Source organism: Nothoprocta perdicaria, unplaced genomic scaffold (assembly GCF_003342845.1).
Source record: "Nothoprocta perdicaria isolate Ctin4 unplaced genomic scaffold, notPer1 scaffold_30, whole genome shotgun sequence".
NCBI classification, from domain to species: domain Eukaryota; kingdom Metazoa; phylum Chordata; class Aves; order Tinamiformes; family Tinamidae; genus Nothoprocta; species Nothoprocta perdicaria.
This window is the reverse complement of record NW_020455533.1, coordinates 2,932,197-2,953,386: the sequence shown is the minus strand read 5'-3', so window position 1 is coordinate 2,953,386 and position 21,190 is coordinate 2,932,197. Positions and strand designations below refer to the sequence as shown.

General features: G+C 36.9%; 1 protein-coding gene across 3 annotated transcripts in view; it reads right to left on the bottom strand.

Moving 5' to 3' along the window:
- The window catches only part of CDH13 (cadherin 13), a 377,876-nt gene that overhangs the window by 204,777 nt on the left and 151,909 nt on the right, over positions 1-21,190 (bottom strand). The gene's annotated exons all lie outside the window — the stretch shown is intronic.

The window sequence follows — 21,190 nt, the reverse complement described above, 5'->3', positions numbered from 1 at the left end:
ACTAAGAATACGGCTAGGACAGGCATACCTCACGTGGCCTCACAGACTCCATGTATTATATTTTCTCCTTGCAGCGGCATAATGATTTAGAAGAGTCTTGATATTGCAAGGGCAGGTAGGATAGAAGGAATGGAGATGCACACTGAGCATCCCACAATAGCATATACTTGTGAAGGCTATTCCCTCACCCAGGACTCACAGGAACAAACAGACATAGCCTTAGACATAATTCACTTACTTCAAGAGGAGCTAACAACACTTTCCCAAGTCAAAGGTGCACTGGAAGATAAATGCATCAAAAACTGAGAAATGAGTCATACTGAGCTTGTCAGAAACACGCAGATAGCACCCTAGACAAACCATTTCCTTTTCTTTATATTTTCCTTTTTTTTTTCCATCCAAAAATAATAAAAAAAGAATGATTCTGCTGTACTGAAAGACACTTTGTAGGAACCAGAATGCTGATTAGCTGACAGGATCTGCCTTCTGCCGAGCCGCGGCCAAGACGTATTTACCAAGCGCTATTCTTCAGCTGACATAGTGCATCCCTTCCAGCTAAACTCATTCCAGCACTGGGATCCCTCTGTTGTTACGGGTTTATCAGAACGTAAATCAGAGCCTTCTCAAGAGAAGAAGAGAAATAGATAGCAGTACAAAAAAGGATGCTACCCCAGAGAGGGACCTTACAGTGATGCAAGTGCAGCAAATCTGCCCGTAACAGCACCAGTCCTGGCCGGCCTCGCTGGCAAAGACAAGCGTGCCTAGGTCACTTCCATCAGTCTGACACTGTCTGAACCAGAGATGCATCATGTTAGTGTCAATTTTTAATTAGAAAAATAATCCCACATTAGGCAGGTTAGGTATGCTCGGTCCCAACCCCCTGAAGAGTTTGTGGGGTGCTTTCAGGCCAGGAATTCCAGGTATGCTCTATCCCTGGGAAACCTTTAGGTGGGAAATTTTGATTTTTTTTTCTAACTCTAGTTAGAGAGCTGTTTCCATCATTTGCTTTTACATAATGGATTATAATTACTGAGTTTCATTACACCTATTTATCAACCACTAGGCAGCTAGTTTATCATACAAACCAAATTCTGCTCTTTGGCAATGGGAGACTGGTTTAAATTGACCTTAGACTTCCATCTGTAGTAGGTTTTCCTGAAGAGTTCATTCAGCATACAGCTGATGCTTGAGAACGTCCAAGTGATTTATTCAAACAGCTAATTGTAATAGATATTATAAAGTGAAGACCCTCCATAAAACCATTCCCTTTTTGCATGATAACTAGGTATAAAGCATACATATTTATTTGAAAATATATATTCTAAGTAACAGTTAATTATGCAAGAAGCTATATTCTAACTAGCCTTCTCGATTGTCTAACTTGAAAAAGAATTGACTGCCATGCACCTGGGTAAGTGCCCGTAAGTCCCCCAAATACAAGTCAGGGGAGTATGTGTATGAACAGTATTTGCAAAACTCAAGGAAACAACAGAATAAACCTTCAGCCATCCAAGATGCTTATGCAATAGAATAAAGCAGGCAATCTCACAACCCTAAATTTCAACATGGTTCCAGATCAGTTTTCAATCTCCAGCCTCCTTATGAGGCAGGATTTCCAAAGCTTTATAAATCTCCTAGAGTATATGCTTTAACTCCAAAGCTTAAACCAGCCAGTCAATCACTCAAATTCTAATATATGAGTTTGCAGCAGAGCAGCACTCTGGAAACCACAGGCACAAAATGAAAAGGGAAATCTGAGCAGCAATAGGAATATACAACACTGCAACCCAACCTCCTTTGACAGCCAAGGTAAAGAGAAATAGTCAAAGCCAGGGCAAAGTGAACTGGAGAAAAATTCACTTTTTACAGTGGCTATTGCTTCTGTGTCACCCATGACAAACATTTCACTTCACGTTGTTGAAAATCCTAATAACATATTTTTTTTTCCAGAAAAAAAAAAAAGAAAAATGTACGTACGTACATAATACAAATGATTTAACTCAGCAAAGAAAACTGTAATTCAGTTATTTTAACTTTTAAATCTATTTCCTGTTCAAATTTGATCAGATCCTTTGCCTCTATTCAATGTCACAGCCGCTAGGGTCATTTTTAACTGTCAGAAACTCAACTGGAAAGCATTCTCTTGTTCATGCTGTAAAGAACACTTCAACAAGGCAGCATCTACTGGGCAGAACTCTTATTACAAGATGAGCCATTATTTCATATTTGCATTCTTTATGTTGCTTCTCTTGGACTCCATTGTGGACTATAGAAATCCCCAAATTACAGACAAAGGTTCCTCAAGCAAGAACATACATATTATCCTCACAACAGTGCACGTCTGAACATTGGAAGAAGCCCAAGACTTTCCCATAACCATGTATTCCTTCTCAAGGACTGAGTTTTATAAACACCTTGAACATGGAAGCTTTTGTAACTAGCAGTCTCAAATATACCGTGGGCATGAAAGAAGTTAAAAGTAAAATAAATTGTGAAAATAAAAAGTAATGCACGCATATTCCCAAACTGATGTTTGTCCCTTTTTTTATTTTTTATTGTATCTTAAGGGCTTTGCCATGAAGACCTTTCCGGAAGGTGAAATTTGTGAAATTTAATGCATCTACTTAAAGGACAATTTTACAGTTGTATACTGCACTGATTGGGGGTTGAAAACAAAACACTAGAAATAATCTTATCAGGTATCAGCTTGGTAATTTAAGATAAAGGAAGGTAATAAAACTTGCAATGTTTGAAATGCAGACAGCAGGGTTAAGAATCTTGCGAGCCAGGCCTGTGCTTGGTTTAGGGGTTATTACACCAACTTCTGTTTCATTAGTGTGCTGCAAATACAAAGCTATGCTAAAGAAAGGAAGAAAAGTAAACCTGAATTTTAACAAGGCTAATAAAATACCCAGAAAAGTATCCCAGTATTTTTAGATCAACCCAAATAACAGATTTGAAGTTGAGCCAACAGTAGAGTCTACCATAATGGCCTTCAGCATCTGCGTAGACGTCTAAAACCTTCAGAGCAATTTTTTTAGCGTGACACACAGGTGTGCCCCTTGCCAGAAGCAAGCCTTTCTTCCCACAGAGCAATTGTATGAATGCACAAAGATGCACATTAGCCTTTTCAGCAGGTAATCTTTCAACTTGGTTTAGCTCTTGATTTATAAACAGCAAGAAGATTCATTAGAAATAATTTTCACTACTCTTTTTCCTTAAGAAAGAGCTGATTTTAGATATGCATCAGCAGACTCGTGCATCGGTACCCAACCATGTCCTTACATTAACAACACAAAAATTATAAACAATGGCTTTTGTAATGCCAAAGGAAAAGCACTTAGAACTAATTTTTTTTTTTTTTTTTTTTTGGTCATAGAAGGTCTGTATCTTTCACTGGCCGATTAGGCCTTTCAATAGCCATTTAATCAACACGATTTGATTGCTGCTTAAGTTACCAGCTCACAGCCACCCTGTCAGCTGAATCAATTTGAGAACCACCATTTTTTGAGCGAAGGCCAGCTGGAGTAGCTCCAGCACTAAATTAATCATTAGGAAAAACCTGACTCCGATTCACAATTAATAATAAATGAAGAAAATCTCAAAGGATACTCTTTAAAAAATAAAAAGATTTTGGGGGGATTTATGGAGGTTTTTCATTACAAACCTCTAATTGTGACCTAAATAGGCAAAAATTGCAGAGACAGTATTTTATGGTTTTCTAGTTGCAAGGACATGGCATAAAACACATGCTACACAGCCACCACACATGGAATTCCAATTTTACAAGGAGTGGATGAAAAAAAAATAGAATGTGTTTACAGTGTTGTTTTCCAGGTATTTCACAGAACTATTTTCTCCCTCAAGACCAACGTCTTCATTTTTGACTTCAGGCCATCTCTGCATTATCCCTATGGATCCGTGATCCCGCAATGGACTGGAAGCAACCCTACAAGACCCTGCACCTTGCCCAGACCAAAACTCTGCTGAGAAGGTCTAGGGAATATAAGAAAAGCTAGAGTTGCTTCCTCTCCTTGCAGCTACAATTCCGGCCCGTGGGACAGAGCTACAAGTGTTATTTTTGCATGCGTGCATGCAGCAAACAAAGAAATCAAGATCTGAATTAAGAGGGAACTTCCAGCCAGGTGGAATAATTGGAATTGTGGAATAAGAAATGGGGGCTGCAAAGCCAACCTGAAGAACCAAACAGAAATAGTAAAATGAGAAAAATGGAGCCTGCAAGGATAACTCAACTCAAACTACTCTTGAAAATTAAAATTTGGTTTAAAGAAATTTATTGAAACATGGTGTTTAATTCTGTTTTGCTTTAACAGCCTGCCAAATCATGACTTTCGACAGTATTTTGTCATATATTACGTTTGTCAAATAAGACAAACATAAGGATAAATCAAATATTCTATCAAAAGCATTTAAAATATTTTAAGATTTTTTTTTGCAAGTACTATAATGAAAGCATTTTTTTTTAAAAAAAAGCTTCCTTTTATGAAGTCAATGGAATACTTCTAGATGCTTTTAAGGACCTGCTTAGCACCCAATTCCCATTTGTAGCATGCAACCCACAGATCTAATTATAGATTTTTCTCAGTCACCAGTTCCCTAGGAAACAAATCCATGGCTCATGTCTTGTGCATGGAAGGTCATAGTAGGAAGATAAATATTTTTCTGTGTATAGAAACTTATCTAGAGGTCACAGCTCTGCATCTCAGCAGATGCTGGCACTTCTGTCAAGGAACGGCTGCAGCTATATTTGATGGATATCTCAGACATTTAAAACTTTAATCATTTTAATCTGATAAAGTACTTAATACTTTTATTATCATCGATATTCCACAGTTCTTTATGATGTAAACAAAGGATTTTCGTTTACATTTTCTAAACTCTGCAGATTCCTACCACTGGGTACAACTCCCTTTCATCTTAAAAATGATTAGTAGTCACCACAGAACAGCTGGCAAGTAGTGAAAACTTACCAGAAACCTGGGGCAGTAAGCTTCCTTAAAGTACCAAATGTTGAATAGGTGTCTTCTGACTTTGCCCCTTGAAGTTAACAACCTGCACACTCCTAACTTCAACACCCCAACAAAAAGTTATACCTTGTGCTCTCTGCTTTTCATTTCCTTATAATGCATTCCAATGCTGAAAAGACGGAGAAAAGATCATTTATATAACTACAATGGGGTAAAATGGGGAGCGAACATAAGGGTGGCAGAGGGAAGCGTTGTCAGATTTGTTCTCCTCGTTTTGACCATAAAGAAACTCCTCAACTCCATCCTGACCTATCTACAACGAGAGCTGATAATGTACGTAATTACAGCAACAGTCCTACTCACACTTAAGGAAACAACCCGTTCCTACCACTACAGACCTCCTCCTCCTCCCTGGACAGGTGGATGCACAAATATTTCATTTTCAGGATGGTTTTGGGCTCTTTTATTTTGTGCTTTTCAATTTCCATTCTTTTCCCACATGCTGTTTTTCATTTCCTCACCTTGGTGTCTCATTCTCTTCCAGAGATGCTACCAACTGTGCAACGTCCCACACTGAATTCTCTTTAGCAAGCAAAGGGGAAAGCGGTGGAGTGAAATCGTTACCGTTGCACAGCCAGCCTTAACGAGAGCTCTTAATGACACCTAGCATTGCACTGGGGTTTCTTTGCTCATGAGGGTTACCCAGTTTGTTGCAAGCAGGTACGATTTTTCAGCCAGAGAGCACTTGCATGGGGCTGGGACTTCCACAAAACACAGCCAAGAGCATCATGTTCCACCAGCAAATGGACCAGCAGCTGCTGAAATCACACGTCCTTCCAAGAGCCTCGCAGGGAGCTCACTCGCCACGGTTGGGGAGCCAGAACCAGCATCTGGCTGGCATCTCCTTTTCCAGGACCTTCATATCAAAATGTTTTCAAAGGACACTCCAGCCTTCTTCAATTGTTATTTTCCAGATGGGGTCTGGTAGGAGTTTTAATGATGCCATTTCTTATTGGTCTATTTTTAACAGTAAAATGCTAGTGGAAAGTAGTTTTGTTAGTAGTTCCATAGGTGACTTCACCTCTTTTAACAAAGCTTCATATTTTGAATATACCCAGCACTAACATTGTGAAATAAATGTTTTTGCCAGGGAGAGCCTCACTAACAAAGCACCACGAGATGTGCCTTCAGTCTCCCTAGCACCATCTGCACATTATGTCCAGGGTAATTAATTCCTCAGGTCAATAAACAATGTGTTTTCCTCCTCCTCATTTCCTTCTCCCATTTTGCTCAAAGACAGGTTCACAGTATATATCACAAATTATCCATTTTACAATCAAAAAAAAAAAACCTATTGCTATCTCAGATTTTCACTTTCACAGTTTAAAAAGGTCAATTGTGACCTGGTTAAATGCTTTAGTTCTGCTAGAAGTAGAAATGTAATGTATCAGACTACTGATTCCAACATGGAAAAATCTCAGTGAAGGAACAATTATTTACAATAGTCTCTGAAAAAGCTTTCAGGTGACTTTATGATCACTACAATGCAAGTCCTACCTTTATCTATATTGCACTCTTCATGCAATCCTGCTGGGGATTATGCAATCAATCAAGATAAAATTAGCTACAAAAACACGATTTCCAAACTAAGCATTTTCAAAATGGATAACATACCACTCTAAACTTGAAGTTTAAATTTTTAAAAGCTGAAGGATCTCTCGAGTCATGCAACAGTTTAGCTGCAATAATATATACGATGGATACTGTGCATTGCCCAGCATGGTAGCCAAATAGAATGATAAGGCTCAGGCTCTTGTACTATTTATTTACGCAAACAAACAAAACAGCTATTTGTTGTGAACAACTGCTTAACAACAAGCCAGTAGAGTTACTCTTTGGGAATCAAGATACCCTCGAAACCTTTACCTAAATAACCTGTCCTTGTATTACAGGTCTGGAAAACGGACATTCTCAAATCCTGAAAGACTTCAACAAGCAGACAAGTAAGCTTGAGTGACTACAAGAAAAAATTACAACTCTAAAATAATATTGAAGCAGTAAGTGTAAGGAACAAATACACATATAGCTGGGTCCAACTTCCCATCCAAATTCTCAAAGGCAGATATCTACTGCCTGTCTGAGACTTGAATTAGCATAGGCAACAAAAGCTCCTGACACTCAGTTCTTATCAGGTATCTCTAAGTTGACTGGTTAGGAAATTAAATGCTTCAACAAAGAGGCAAACAAGAGCTATTTCTACTGCATTTACAGACAGGAAAACAATAAGGAAGTCTTAAAAGTTGTAGAAGGTATATAAAAAGTTTAAAAAACCATACAACTCTGAGAATTCCATAAGGTTGTTTTCCTACTTCTGTGTCTTCCTTTATCTTCCTTTTATTAAAGCAGTACATTTTAAAATTGGTTTCAGCAAACTCTGCCCATTTGACGTTACATGGTGCACCTCAACCATCCTCAGATTCAAGTTACTAGAATCAGCAGAAATTCTCCCATAACTTTTGTCTGTTAGACCCTCACTATTTTAATTGTGTTTGGAGGTCTAATGTGCAACAAAAGTGGCAAATGACAAAGATAAATCCTGCCATATATTTGAAAGAAAGCTGTAACTATCTTCCTACATCTGACTGGTTCTAATGTAAAACAAAGCCTTTGAAAATGTATTTTTGAAAGCTACTGCAAAACTGCTAAAATCCCATAGACAGGGTTACTTTGATAATTCATTTATGAAATGTTACCATTACCTTCTCTAGAAATACCATAAGGTGAACTGTAAGATTGAATTTTGCCTAACAAAATGCCTCTACATTTTCTGACTCAGCAAGCCCAAAGTTGCCTTCATTCCCAATGAAAACATCTCGCTTTGTCCCTTCTGCTGTTGACACAGAAACATATACATGTATGCAGAAATGTGTGAATATGTGTGCACAAAATTGGCATAATATAGAGAGATATATTTTAATCCACGTGCATGCAAGCATTAATGGGCTTTCAAGCATTTCCCTTCAGTCGATGGCAGTTGGCAAGAGAAGCAGGAGACACCTAAGGACTTACAGATACCAGTTAAATTCCATTGATTCTCTGGTGCCGATACCAATCATTACTTCCCTCTGCTGTGTTAATCCAAAGCTCCTATCAAAACTTGCAGTACTGTTCGATCAAATGGTTTACCACAGAAATAAAGCACAAAGAGGTAGCAGTAGATATCGCAGGTTATTAGAGGTTTGGGACTATAGAAGGTGCCCAAGTTTCCAGCAGGAAATATAATATTATAAAATTGCTACTTTTTAACATCCTGTTATCTGTTAAAATAAAATACTTAGCAAAGAGTTTCCTAAATATCCCAGCTATAACTGACTCACTCTAATGCCAAAGAAACATTAAGCTGCATTAATTAACAATTAATTAATAATTAATTAACAATCAATTTTGACAGAAAACTCTAGACATTTCAAAACAGGCTTTTCAAGAAATCATCCAAAACCATGGAAATGATTTTAAGGATGTTGGGAAAACAACTGCTTGCTCTTAGCTCTAACAAGCAATTAATTATAAGATTATAAACAAGATTTATCGACATCTGTTTGAGAATAAATAATACATAATCCAGACCACACACTTCTTGCACAAATTGAGATTCTAATGAAACACAGAAGGTTCATTTGGTTGAGTGATTGGTTTACTTGTATTTAAACTGTTATATAATATCTTTCATTAGAAGTTCATGCAAAACATCTTCGTTGTTACTTATTAAATTTTCTAATAAACTTATTATAGTTAAGATCTCTGTGGTTTTCTCAAACTATAGTACAACAAAACTACTAGATGATAGTAACATAACAAAAAAAAAATCCTAATACAAAATTGTAGAATTTTTACAATTCTCATGACCAGCTTTGCCTACCTTGGCAAAGACTATAACAAAAAAAAAAATGCAAAGTTTACCACACCAAGATTTAGTAAAAGATTTTTGCTCAAAAAGTACTTATGGCAACCTTTGGATGTTTGGATAGCAACCAATACTGGAAAGAGTTTTAAACTACAAACGCTCCAAGAAACATTATCAAAATACAGGATGATCTTTATGTAAATTTCTAGGTTGAAAGAAGGAATATTCCATCTATACTATATTCTTCTCACAAAATAACTTTCTAAGCAATCTAACAGGTGTTAGTGAAGTCACGTACACCATCATAAAAAAACAATTCAACTCTTTCATCAGCTTCAAAAACATTTTTCTTGGTCACTTATCTCTGCTTTTATCTCATATACGAATGAGTTTTTTGATCTTTTGTGAAACCTAGTTCGTCAATACACAGCTTATGGCTTTTCATAACAAATATGCTTTCAGAAAAGATAATATTTCACAATATCAAGGCCTAGAGATAAAAAAATTCAATCGTAATCTACTAATGCAACAGTTATTTTTTTTAGACTCTCATCACCCGCTATTAACTATGAAAATATTAGCATTCAAGGAAAAACCATATAATACAAAGAACAGGAATTCTATTTCTGAAGTTATAAGAAAATTGCTTTTAGGGGAAAGAACTGGAGGGCAAATATACACAAGGTCCTATAATAAAATGTTGAATTTTGTCCAGTATTTGCCTGAAGGCAAGAAAAAAAAAATCCAGAGAATAGAAGTAGATCAAGTCTTTCTTTTTAAAGTCCCAGTGCATTTCATAAATTTGCTAGTTAAAAATCAACCCACAAACATAGGGATTTATCAATATTTAACAATTTGACACATCCCACTGCCATATCCCAGCAAAAACCTGGCTAGCACACTGTGGTATTTAGAGGAAACCTATGTTACAGGAAAGCTGGAGATGCCCAAACGCTCCCACATGTCACTGGAAAAACCTGGTCGACTCCACTGCCTGACTGGAGATGATACACCCTTGGTCTGAGGGACACCAGGAACCTCTACAAACGTGGGCCTTTGTGGCCCATATCTCGCTGCTTTCAGAAACAGCTCATTTCCAACAGTGCCCACGTGTTTCTGCAACTCGGAATGCCTCTGTAATAAATCAATATACGAAGATAAATAATGCACAGATGCCTTACCCTCTCCCTCTGCTTTCCAGGTGCATTTGCACAACAGAAAAGTGGTGTTTTGCAGAACAAAAGTTCCAGCCCACGCTGACCTGGGTGATCACAGGAATGCAAGGGAGGCACTTTGGCAACCCTCTCACTCTGTGTTTCTGTGTTCACAAAGACCAGTCACAAATAACCCACCACACCATCCATCTTCAGCTGCTCCTTTTCCAACATGAAGAGTCCTGCTCTATTTAATCTCTTCATTTCTTACTTCCCATTATCTACTCTGCCCTTCTCTGAAGCTTTTCTAAATCTACTGCATTCTTTTTAAGGCACCGTGACAGGAACACAACATTCATCTTTCTATTTTTCCTCTGGTCACTGTTAAGGACTAAACTGACATTTTCAAAGACCAATCTACAGCAGTCCCGAAATTTCTCCTGAGCTTTATATATGCTTAATCTGCAGTTATCGACAAACTCTGCCATTCAGGACTGGTAAATCCCTCCACAATACTCTAATCTCTGCATAACTTGTCATTCTCATGAATTCTTTTGTATGATCTGGAAATTTTATCACCTCACGGTTTGTCTCCCTTTACAGATCATTTTTTTACAGTGTTAAACAGCACGAATGACTGTATATATCCACTCCCTCCCCCCAAAAAAAATCACCGATAAAACTTGCCCTGTGAAATTTCTTTATATAACAGAACATGGTCAAAGTTATTTTCTAGTCATCAAGATAAAGAACAGGACTTTGCGTCCAGCAGCAGCTCACACCTTCAAAACTTGATCAAGTGGTTCTTAACTGGAGCTGCATCATTTTATCTGAAAAATTTGTGAAATCTTAAAAGAAAAAAATCAATTTTCTACTCTTACAAAGAGTGTTCTTCATCAATCATAACCTAAAGGAATCATTTTGCCTAGTTCTCAGGATTTCTCATTAGTAGCTAATTTTTTTTTTTTAATAAATTATTGTTGACTGTGTGGATCATGATTTCATGCTTTTTTTCCTTTGAGATCATTTATTTAATAATAACTATTCTAAGATCCTCAGAGGAAAATAAGTTTAAATTCACTAATATCATTATATGCTTTTTAAAAAAAAACATACTAATAGATTCTATTAATTCAAATTAATTTTCAGGTTGCAGTGACCCTTAGCAAATTCACATTAGAAAGACCAACAGCGGAGTAATAATGGATGAAGTTGATTTATCACGTTTTCCTGTTTACACAAATTACACAATTTGAGCCTGCTCTACATTGTTCATTAATTTTTGTTGGTGATAAAATTCTTAGATCTTTAGTTTTTCCTTTACATAATCAGTGACCTCCTCACTGCTGATATTGCTCTTTGAATACCCCCGATTAATCCAATCCCATCAAGAAAAACTGCTTCATTAGTAATATTTAAGCGCTTTAGTTGCCAAGTAGAAAAGAATCTGTTGAGGAAAGGCTGTAACGCTAAACATATGTTTTTTGAAGTCTGGTCTCCTGAAAAAATAGCATTTTAGGTGACTATGCCATCTCTCCAGCAAGCCCTCTCTGATCCATTTCAAACATATTGGCAAATTTCAACTAAACTGGACAAAATATTTGCAAGATACAAAATTCCCAACATTTTCATGAGAACTATAGCCACATAAAGAAAAAAGACGAACTCATGCCTGCAAAGATAGAAAGGTAAGAAGAATTTACATTTTGCACATGTGTATTTGCTACCCAGTCAGGATAGCTGGAGCTCCATGACAAGATTTCTTTTATATCCAGCCCAAAGCTACAAAAATTAGAAAGCAACACCAGCAGTGCTGGGGGGACTGTGGGATCATCTGGCAACAGAGTGCAAGAGATATTAAATATGGGTAGGATAACCTGGGTTACTGCAGAAAGTGAACATTCGTAGGAAAGCAGCCTTCATCGCTTCCCTTGGTCACGATACAACTTGCATTTTATTGCAAGTCAGGTTTGGGCATGAATTTCTGTTAAATTAATATAGCTATTGAATTCAAGCTCTACACACACTTAGCTACATCCACATTTCCTCTTTTTTGCAATTCTAATAAGTAAAAATATATTAAAACACATGTTATTGGATTATAGGGATCACTACTACTTTCAATTTCTGGACTTCATTGTTGTACAGATTTTTATTATCCAAATCCATTCCCATCTCCAGCAAGCTCAACTGAAAATGTAAAAATGTAAGCTTAAGTTTCTTGCATGTGTTACAGAAACGAAAAGAAAAACTTGCTGAAGCAGTGCAAAGATACTTATTGTACAGTAGAAAGAGGTAAATTTGAACCTAGATGAAAAGCCTATTTCCTTACTTTTTATTTGTATGGAAAATTGTCAAAGTAAAGCCTGATACATACACACTCAACTTAGGTCATGCTTTCTTTAACCTCCCCTTTCTCCCCTCTAAAACCTCCCAAAAAGTAGACCTGAAGAAAAATTCTTTCCCATTTTCCTGGGAGAAATTCTGTGGGCTTCAAGGCACTTAAGGACAGACATCATTTCACTGTCATAAAGCACCTTAGCATGTGCTTAAATTAGACTGACACTCTATGGAAGTCCTCTGTGATAAGGACAAGCTTTCAGTCTGCTACATCTCAGCTTAAACTGCAACTCAAACTAAAATCACTGAAATAATGTGTTAGCAAAGCTGTGCAAATATTTTAATGGCTATTTCACTTCCTAAATAGGATTTGTTTAAATATTCAGTCCATATTGTTCCCCTGTTCTGTGGAAATATGAGGCAGAGCGGTATGTCAAGGGAACAAGGAGATGCAGAGAACAACAGAGCAATTGACAATTTGCTGATGCAAGGACAGAAATGAAATTGCTGTTTTCCAATACAAGTAATACATTTTCACAGCAGCATCATGCAGGTTAAGATAGGCAAAACAGCACATATGAAGGCAAGAGTATTGACCAAGAATTGTCCATGACAATTTGCATATAGATCGGCCTATGCATGTACATGTTTGTTGGTATGCACGTGTGTAAACCTATCACACAGAGCACATGATTCATGCATTAAAATCCCAAATATATAATTGCATGGCTTCACAAAGAGCCTTACAATACAAACACTATGATGGCCAACTAAAAGTCAATGATCTTCCTAACATTAGAGCACACTGGAAAATAGATTAATCTGCATTTCATGAATAATTTTTGTCTTTGTTTAAACAGTGTTTCAATGGCAAGAAGTGATTTTGACTTGATTTTTTTTTGTCTGCTTAAAGAAAAATAAAAAAGGTCAGTCCAAAATGTTCTTGTCAAAAGAAGGGCAAAAGGAAATTGAAGATTTCCATATTTGTACATTTTAGTTCAACAATAGATCACCAATTACAATGAAATAATTCTTACTTTTTATGCGCTTGACCCTGAAAGGAAAATAGGTCAAAAGAGCAGAGCAACATTGTCTTCAAAATGACATATATTTAATGATGATAAAAGACACTAGTTGGTCTTTAAATAAGTTCAGGCAAAAAGAATGTCCTCATTATACACTTAATGTCTCGTTATATATTTAAAGGCACAAAGATGCCCACCTCACCCTGTTCCTACAGACTACAAATAACATAGTCCACTTCTGAATTTCAAAAATAGGGTTGATAAGTAAATGGTAAAGGTGATTAATACGAAAAAAAAAAAAAAGAAAAAAAATGCCTTTACAGAGTAGCTAGAAACAGCAACAAAAGTTGTGGAGAAGCAAAAATGTTCATTAAATTAAAACACTGTCTTGTTAGAGCTTAGCATTATGCTATTATATGTATCCTAATCTCTAGCATTCAGCATTATACAATGCAGAAGAAAAGTCCTCCCTGTATGAAAAAACTAAGAGAAAAACACAGAAGAGTTGCAATCAGTTAGTCATTTTTGAAGAGATCCATCCGTCAGAAAGAAGCAAATGACTATTGTTCTCTCAGTGACAGGTATTTACTCACCCTTACAGATGAGCCATATATAATACATATCATTTTTCCTTCTAGAAATACTCTGCCAACCATCTTTTCTTAATGCTACTTTAACAAGCCACTGCTAATAATATCAAAAGTGTCGCCAGTCCAAAAAATGCCTTTAATAAACTCTTTCATTAGAGTAAGTACTCAGGGTGACAGCATGACAGTATTTAGTTCGTAAATTGGCAGGAATAAGTTATTTTTCCTTCTAGAATGTCATTCATTTATATTGCTTTATATTATACTATGTTCCTGCTGAAGACTGACTTAACACGAAACCAGAGGAATGACTTGTAAGCAAACAGAAATACGATTCAATGAAGAAGGTACATGATTCAGGCAACAGATCAGAACTGCATTCATTCAGAGCTATCGAATAAATAACTGTATTGATTTAAAGGAGGCTCTATGATCCTGTTCTTTTCACTGACTTCAATATTCTACAGGTCTTGTCTCTCTGCTAGTAATATATTATTATATCACATTACTAAATTATATACGTATAGAGAGTTATATATTATTACGGATAATTAAGGATAGATATAGAAGCCCCTTGGAAGATCCAAAAGATGAAAGCTGACAAACAGATCACTACAGTTTCATGAAAATAATGGAGAATTCAGCCAGAGAATGTGAATTTAATAACCATTATTCCACACTCCTTGCTCACAATAGGCGTAGTAAGACTGGGTGCAGAAATATGCACTACATTGATTTTGAGCAATGCCACCTTCTTAAAACACTGTCTAGTTATTTGGACCAAGGAAAGCTGGAAAGAAGGTGGACCTTTCAAGGAATTTTTTGTTTTGCTTTGAAAAGTTGAGTATAATCACCCATTTACTGTAAAATACATACCCATTAATAAAAATACCATAGACAGGAATCTGATATTGGAGATCATTAGACAAAGTAATTAATTCTTGCATCTAAAAATTACCCACTTTTTCCTTAAAATTATTGCATCAATAGAAAATTGTCAGGGTTTTATTTCATCAGTTATTTTATAGAGAATTTACTGACAAGGAATGAAAATTTTTCTTTCCTCCACCTTCATCTGTAACATAGTTAGATATCAACTCCTGGAATCAAAGTTAATACAAACAACACAACAGCAAAACTGTAGCATACTTTGCTGAATATCTTTAGAGCATAAAATCTCTCCTCTTTGGTACTCTCCTTAAGGTCATTAGCATGATTTATTATGAAGCAGGAAATTAGGTGCTGGATATTTCAATATTGGGCATAAAATTTAATTTCCATCGTTGCCATAGAACTGCTGCATCTCCAACAAACTTGTAACCATAGTAACTAGGTTAAAAAGCATTTCTTAAATGTTTTATTTTAAAAAAGTCCTTATTAATGATACGAAACGCTGCAAAAGGACACTAAATTTTTTATTATTTTCTAGTTTTCCAAAGCATCCACTGCTGAATTCGATTCTTCTGAAATACTTTAAGTAAACAGGAGCACTTTAACAAGTCTTTTCATTAAAATTTTGTTAGCTTAAAGAGAACAAATGTATTCTGCTGGAATTGTTTATGTGACTATCAATATTTTAGAAAAAGGAAGTTTGCAAAGAGACTTCTCAGAAAACTAGATAAATTTGAAGTGCCGTTTTCACTTAACGGTTTGTTGGGACATCAAATACATATCCTTTAATGAAAATTAATATACTATAGTTTAATAATTCATGTCCTTGCATTGGAAACCTGTTAATTTACTGAAGTGCTGTTCATTTCATTACTTTCATCACTGAGGTAGGTTGGTATTTTTCCACGAAGGTCAGAAACGCTCCATCCCCTTATGCGAGCCAGGAATTTGACCAGCTGTTCAGATGACATCTCCTATGGTCCAGTCCAGTCCAGCTCAGCAGGGGACTTCACACATATTTGCAAGAACACCAGACCAGGAGGAATCCTCATGGTGTCTGTCCTTTCCCTAGCAGAAGCAGCCGTTATGCAACTGTGATCTGGTATTTATCAGACTCTGAATTCCCTTCTCTTTACTCGTACTGGAAGGCTGGTGAAGATTAATTCCTCTTCTCAGGGGACTTGAAACTTTTCTTCTAATTTTCAGCCAAAATTTATACCCACTTGTTATTGTGCCAATATTTTCCTTTGGCTTAAATCACTATACTCACACTAGATTTACAGAGAACTCCTAATGTGTTAGGCTGAAGAACCTGAGCTCAGACATATATTTTTACCCTATCTTAATTTATTAGTATTATGCTTTTTTCTAATTTTAGAGAAAGCTCCATTAAAACAAAAAGATTTGTATCTAATTTCAATCTTTTTTATTTCCAGATGGATTAGAAATAACTTTATTAAGACTTTTTTTAATGGTCTAAAACAGCAACAGAATTAATTTTCCCTTTTCTGTACATCTTTCCACCACTCATGGCTTGCTGCTTATTTACACATCTTTGCCTATGGATTTGTCGTTTCCTGCAGAGTTTGATAGATGTATAGATGTTTATGTAACTTAATGAGGGCTTTTCTTATATGTCATCAAACTTTGATGTGAAAAGGCAGAACTCCTTTTTCTCGAGTGGAACATTCACTGGAAAACGTCCTTGATCAGCAGCGCTCCCCAGTAGTCAAACATTTCAGCATCTCCCTCTCAGCCCCATTTTTCAACTATTTCATCCTAAATGTTATCTCACCAGGCTTCCAGTCTCCTTGCAGAGGAATTGGCATTCTGGCTGAACTAGGTATATTTCTTCTGCTTTGTGTACCATTTTGTTCTCTGTCAGTACCCACCATTATCTTCCAGACTTGGACACCAACCTCAGCCACCTCCTTTCCTTACCCATTTCTCTCTTGGAAAATTTTCTCTCTTCCTTTTCCTCCATTTTCTGCCTCATTTATAGTGAAATAAATCCACTCCTTAATTCAGTTTTTATTTCACGTATTCTCCTCTAATCTACAAGCCTTCTCTCTAGGTTCTGTTCAGATTGGTGGATCATAATCATCTCTGTCTCGTTACTTTACTACCTTCTTTTCAAACGCTTTGCTGAAGTTTGACACTTTCTTTCTAGCTGCATCTTTAGTACTTAACAATTCCATTCCATGAAGCATATAATTTATCAGATATAAATAGCCTCAATCAGATATTGACTCAAAAATAAGTTTCCAGCAGTTTTTCCAACCAGTTATCTTTGTTTTTCCTCCCCTCTTCAACTTTTTTTTTTTTTTTTTTTTTTTTTAAGGTGCTGTATGAACTTATCATCTGTATTTTCTCCTTGTCTGCATGCACAGGTCAGAGAAGGGGCAATCAGGGCAACAAAACAAAACAAAGCCCCATTGCTTACAGATTCCTAGCCTGCTTGGCAGCATAAGCCACTTGTTCTGCAGCTTTTGTTCAGGTCAGTCCTACCATCTATTTGCCCTTTGACAGCTTTGGCATCTGGCATCAGCCAGATGATCAAAGGAGAAAACCTATACCCAGGCTGATACCTGATACAGTATCTGACCCAAGCATCCTCCTCCCCAAAAAACACAAACATCCAAGCAACGATATTTTACTGACAAAAACAAAACAAATCCATAAAATGAAACAACATCCATTTTTTAAAAGTGCTTTTCCATCTTTCAGCACAAAGGTACTGAAAATTCTTCTGGCTCTCTCCTTGTTTTCTGGCCATCACTGAGTATAACTGGTCTTGCCAACTTTTATCAGGTCACTCTTGGCTTCCACATCTTAGGCTACAACTATTAAAATACTCATTCTTATGAAGGACATTCCTTTAAATTCTAATAGAATCATAGATTCATTGCATAAATTCACCCTCTCCCTAGTAAAATGCACAGCAAATGCTTCTCACGCTCCACAGATGGATGGCATCCTCTCTGGATGCCTGGAAGAAGAACTGGAACTTGTCGGCTATCTTTCCATAACAGCCCTCCTGCTTTTTGAGCTCTTTATTAGTATAAACTTCAAAAAACAATCCATTAAGGAATGTCTAGAGACAATCAAATAGATACATCGATACATAACTCTTAAATTAGTCTTAGGCTACCTCTCTATAGCATACTGACAAATTACCTATCACTGTAATTACACTGTACTCCCGCATCCCACTGCTTTGTACTTCATTTGAGTTGATGTGGACAAATAAACTGGAAGAGTAACATATGGAGAGAGACCAAAAATTGAATATAATATCCCTGTGCTCTATCAGCAAGAGCTAGACAAAACACATCAATAACAGTCAACTGCAGTAGCCGGGGCCATCTGGACACAAAGGCCTGTGTTACCAAGAGCATATTAAAATATTTTAATCACACTGGCCTCCCTTAGGAAGGGAAGATAATATGCCAAAGCTTAGCCCTGACGAGAAGGTGAGATTCCTCTACCTCAAAGCACAGCACGTCTATGATAGTTATTTAATTAAGAGATACCCTAAGCAAGGGTGTGCAAATGGCAAGGCAATAATCTTGTTCCTAGGTGGATAAGCTAGGAGGCCAGTAATAGTAGAGGAAAGAGCTTCTACGTGTGCATTTCCTTGTTGAGCTAAACACTGATTGGAATTTCTGCAATTAATACTGTATTTTTTCACTTGTCCCGTGTAGTATCCCCTCCCTGATTTTATGTTAGCAATCATTAGAGAATAAAGCACTCTGCAAACCTCCATTTTCTCTTCATATGGTTGTTTCCTAACTGTGAAAAAAAGTTAATTATTCTTCTCTTCTATACATGGCAAAGCATACATGTTTTCTCCCCTCACACGCATTCCTGATTCTTAGTTCCTAAATGGTTTTGTTGATGTGTTCTATCAGCTAAAGAATTTGATGCTTCAAGAAAATTACTTTTAACATTTAAGTGAGCAACAACCCTGACACATTAAAGTGGCCATGTATTGCTAGCAAAATTCTGAACCAATATTCTACAGGCTTGTCCCACTCGGACACAGGGACAACGGGGAGCACGATGACTTTATAGTGAACTATAAAGAGCCCCTGAACTTCTAAACCCATTTCTTATATGATTAAAGATAAATTTTGAAATATGCTAAGCACAGCTTTAGAAGCTGGGTTTACGTATTATTTGCTTGCAGTAGAAACACAGAAACACTCTATACAAACTCAGTATGTGCCAGTGGAGCTGTCAGAATATTATGTTAGCTGAGAACACACCAATAACCGCCTAGACCCTGGCTCTTCGTGGGCTTTACGATTCAAACTACGTCCTGGCAGGCTCAACTACAGCCAACACGGCTGCTCCTCCTGAGCACCAGCTTGAGCTGGACAAGCCCTGGCAGAGCAGGGACACCTCAGGACATGGGATTGGCTCCCATGGGAGACACGTCCTCGGCCCCATCCAGGTGCCCAGCACCGCAGCACGGACAAGATCAACATCGTGGAGAGGATGGCTTCTCTATCAAAGCAAGGTCTTCTCTCCTTTCTTTGATAAACCCTCTTTTGATACGTTCTCAGACACAAGTCCTATCAGAAAGCAACTTTGCAAAGAAGGAATCAGTCTGAAAATGACTGTGCAGTGTTAGAACAAATCCGTTTTTCCTGCTCTGATGTCCTCACTGTGTCTCGTGATAACACTATCGACTGACTTCATCCTTCCAGGGAGCAACCTGAATAGTGTTCAGTATTACTTTTTTATTAAATCCCAACTGTACATTTCTGCTTTGATTTTTGCTCTTCACTTGCCCTTCGAGAGTTTTTCCAATAGAGGTAGAGATGTAACCATATCGGGTTACCAAAATACAATATGGATATCTACCTACTTTTTTTCAACAAATAATAGCCAAAACACTCATACCTGGATACCTAAAGTAGACGATAGTGAAAAAAGATCTACATTTAAAGTCTTTTTAAATAGATGATGGCTCAGAATATTTCAAGGCACCAATCATTTGCAGCTCCTATTGCTTAAGTATTATTTTTAAATAAGTGTCTTAGGATCTTAGAAATTCTGGAGCTTTTATATTTCTGTATTTGCACATCATCTAGAGTAGCCAACTCCTGCTGCAAGACTAGCTTTTCAAGAATGAGAACAAATCAAGATGACAAGGTGCCAGGAAAACATTTAAGTACTAATAGAACCAGAAACATCTCAAGTTTAGAGAACCTCAACTGCCAGGACTGGCATCTTATACTTCCAATAAATATATTTAATGAAGACATTCCAGAGAACAACTCAGAGTATCTGAGATCTAACAAATTGCAAGTCTTTGTTCACAGGGAACAGCTATAGTGAGAAAAGAAAGAACATAATAACAAGAAAAAAGGTATGTACCACAGATCTGTGTAAAAGCAGGCTTTCTAGTTTTCATAATGCTTTAGACTTGTGCAGCAGAAGACTTAAAAAACAACTGCTTATCACTAACATATTAATCAGTAACTCAGATTTTCAAACACTGAAATTGAAGTCATTTGAGAATGATATTTTTATACACTACTACACAGGACGCACTTGGAAAGATGGAAAAACTAACAGCAAAGTATGTTATCAGTATAAACACTGGGGGAGGAAAGGTGAGAAAATAAATTTTTCAGGGAATTATTCTGTTTTTACTGAAAAGAATCAAACCTTTCCTAATCATTAACCTAACTGATTAGATGCCAGCTAGCTAAATTAGACATCGATCGTAGAGTCCAATTCTGCCCTCAAGCTGTGGGTTTAGCTCTAGCGATCGCATCGGTGGAATTACGAACTGACCCCACGGCTGTACAGGCTCTTATGGCACCGACACACCTATGGAAATCAGAGCAACACGTAGGGTTCCTACCTCAAAGCTAACCATGAGCAGAATATATTCATGCAATTACAGCTTCTGGTGCCCAATGGCCATATAAGCAGCTGTTGGTAATTAAGTTTAAAAGATAACTTCAAAGATTTTAAGTTTTAAAGATAATTTTGTATGCAAGTTATATACCTGAAGTACTAGCAAAGCAGCTATGAGGACTCTCTCATGTACAGGAGTGCCAGCAGAAGCGAGAAAAACTTACTTGTTTTTCAGAGCTTTGCAGATAATACAGAACAAAACTGAAAGTCTCTACACAGATTTACTTAATCTTTGGGTAGAAGATGAGCTAAAGAATCCAAACATTTTCTCCTTACAAATTTGTTTCAGACCTTGAGAATAAAAGGACAAGATGTTCCACGCAGTGGCAGTGGGATATTCTTCGTAAAACCCGTGGCCTGGATTTCA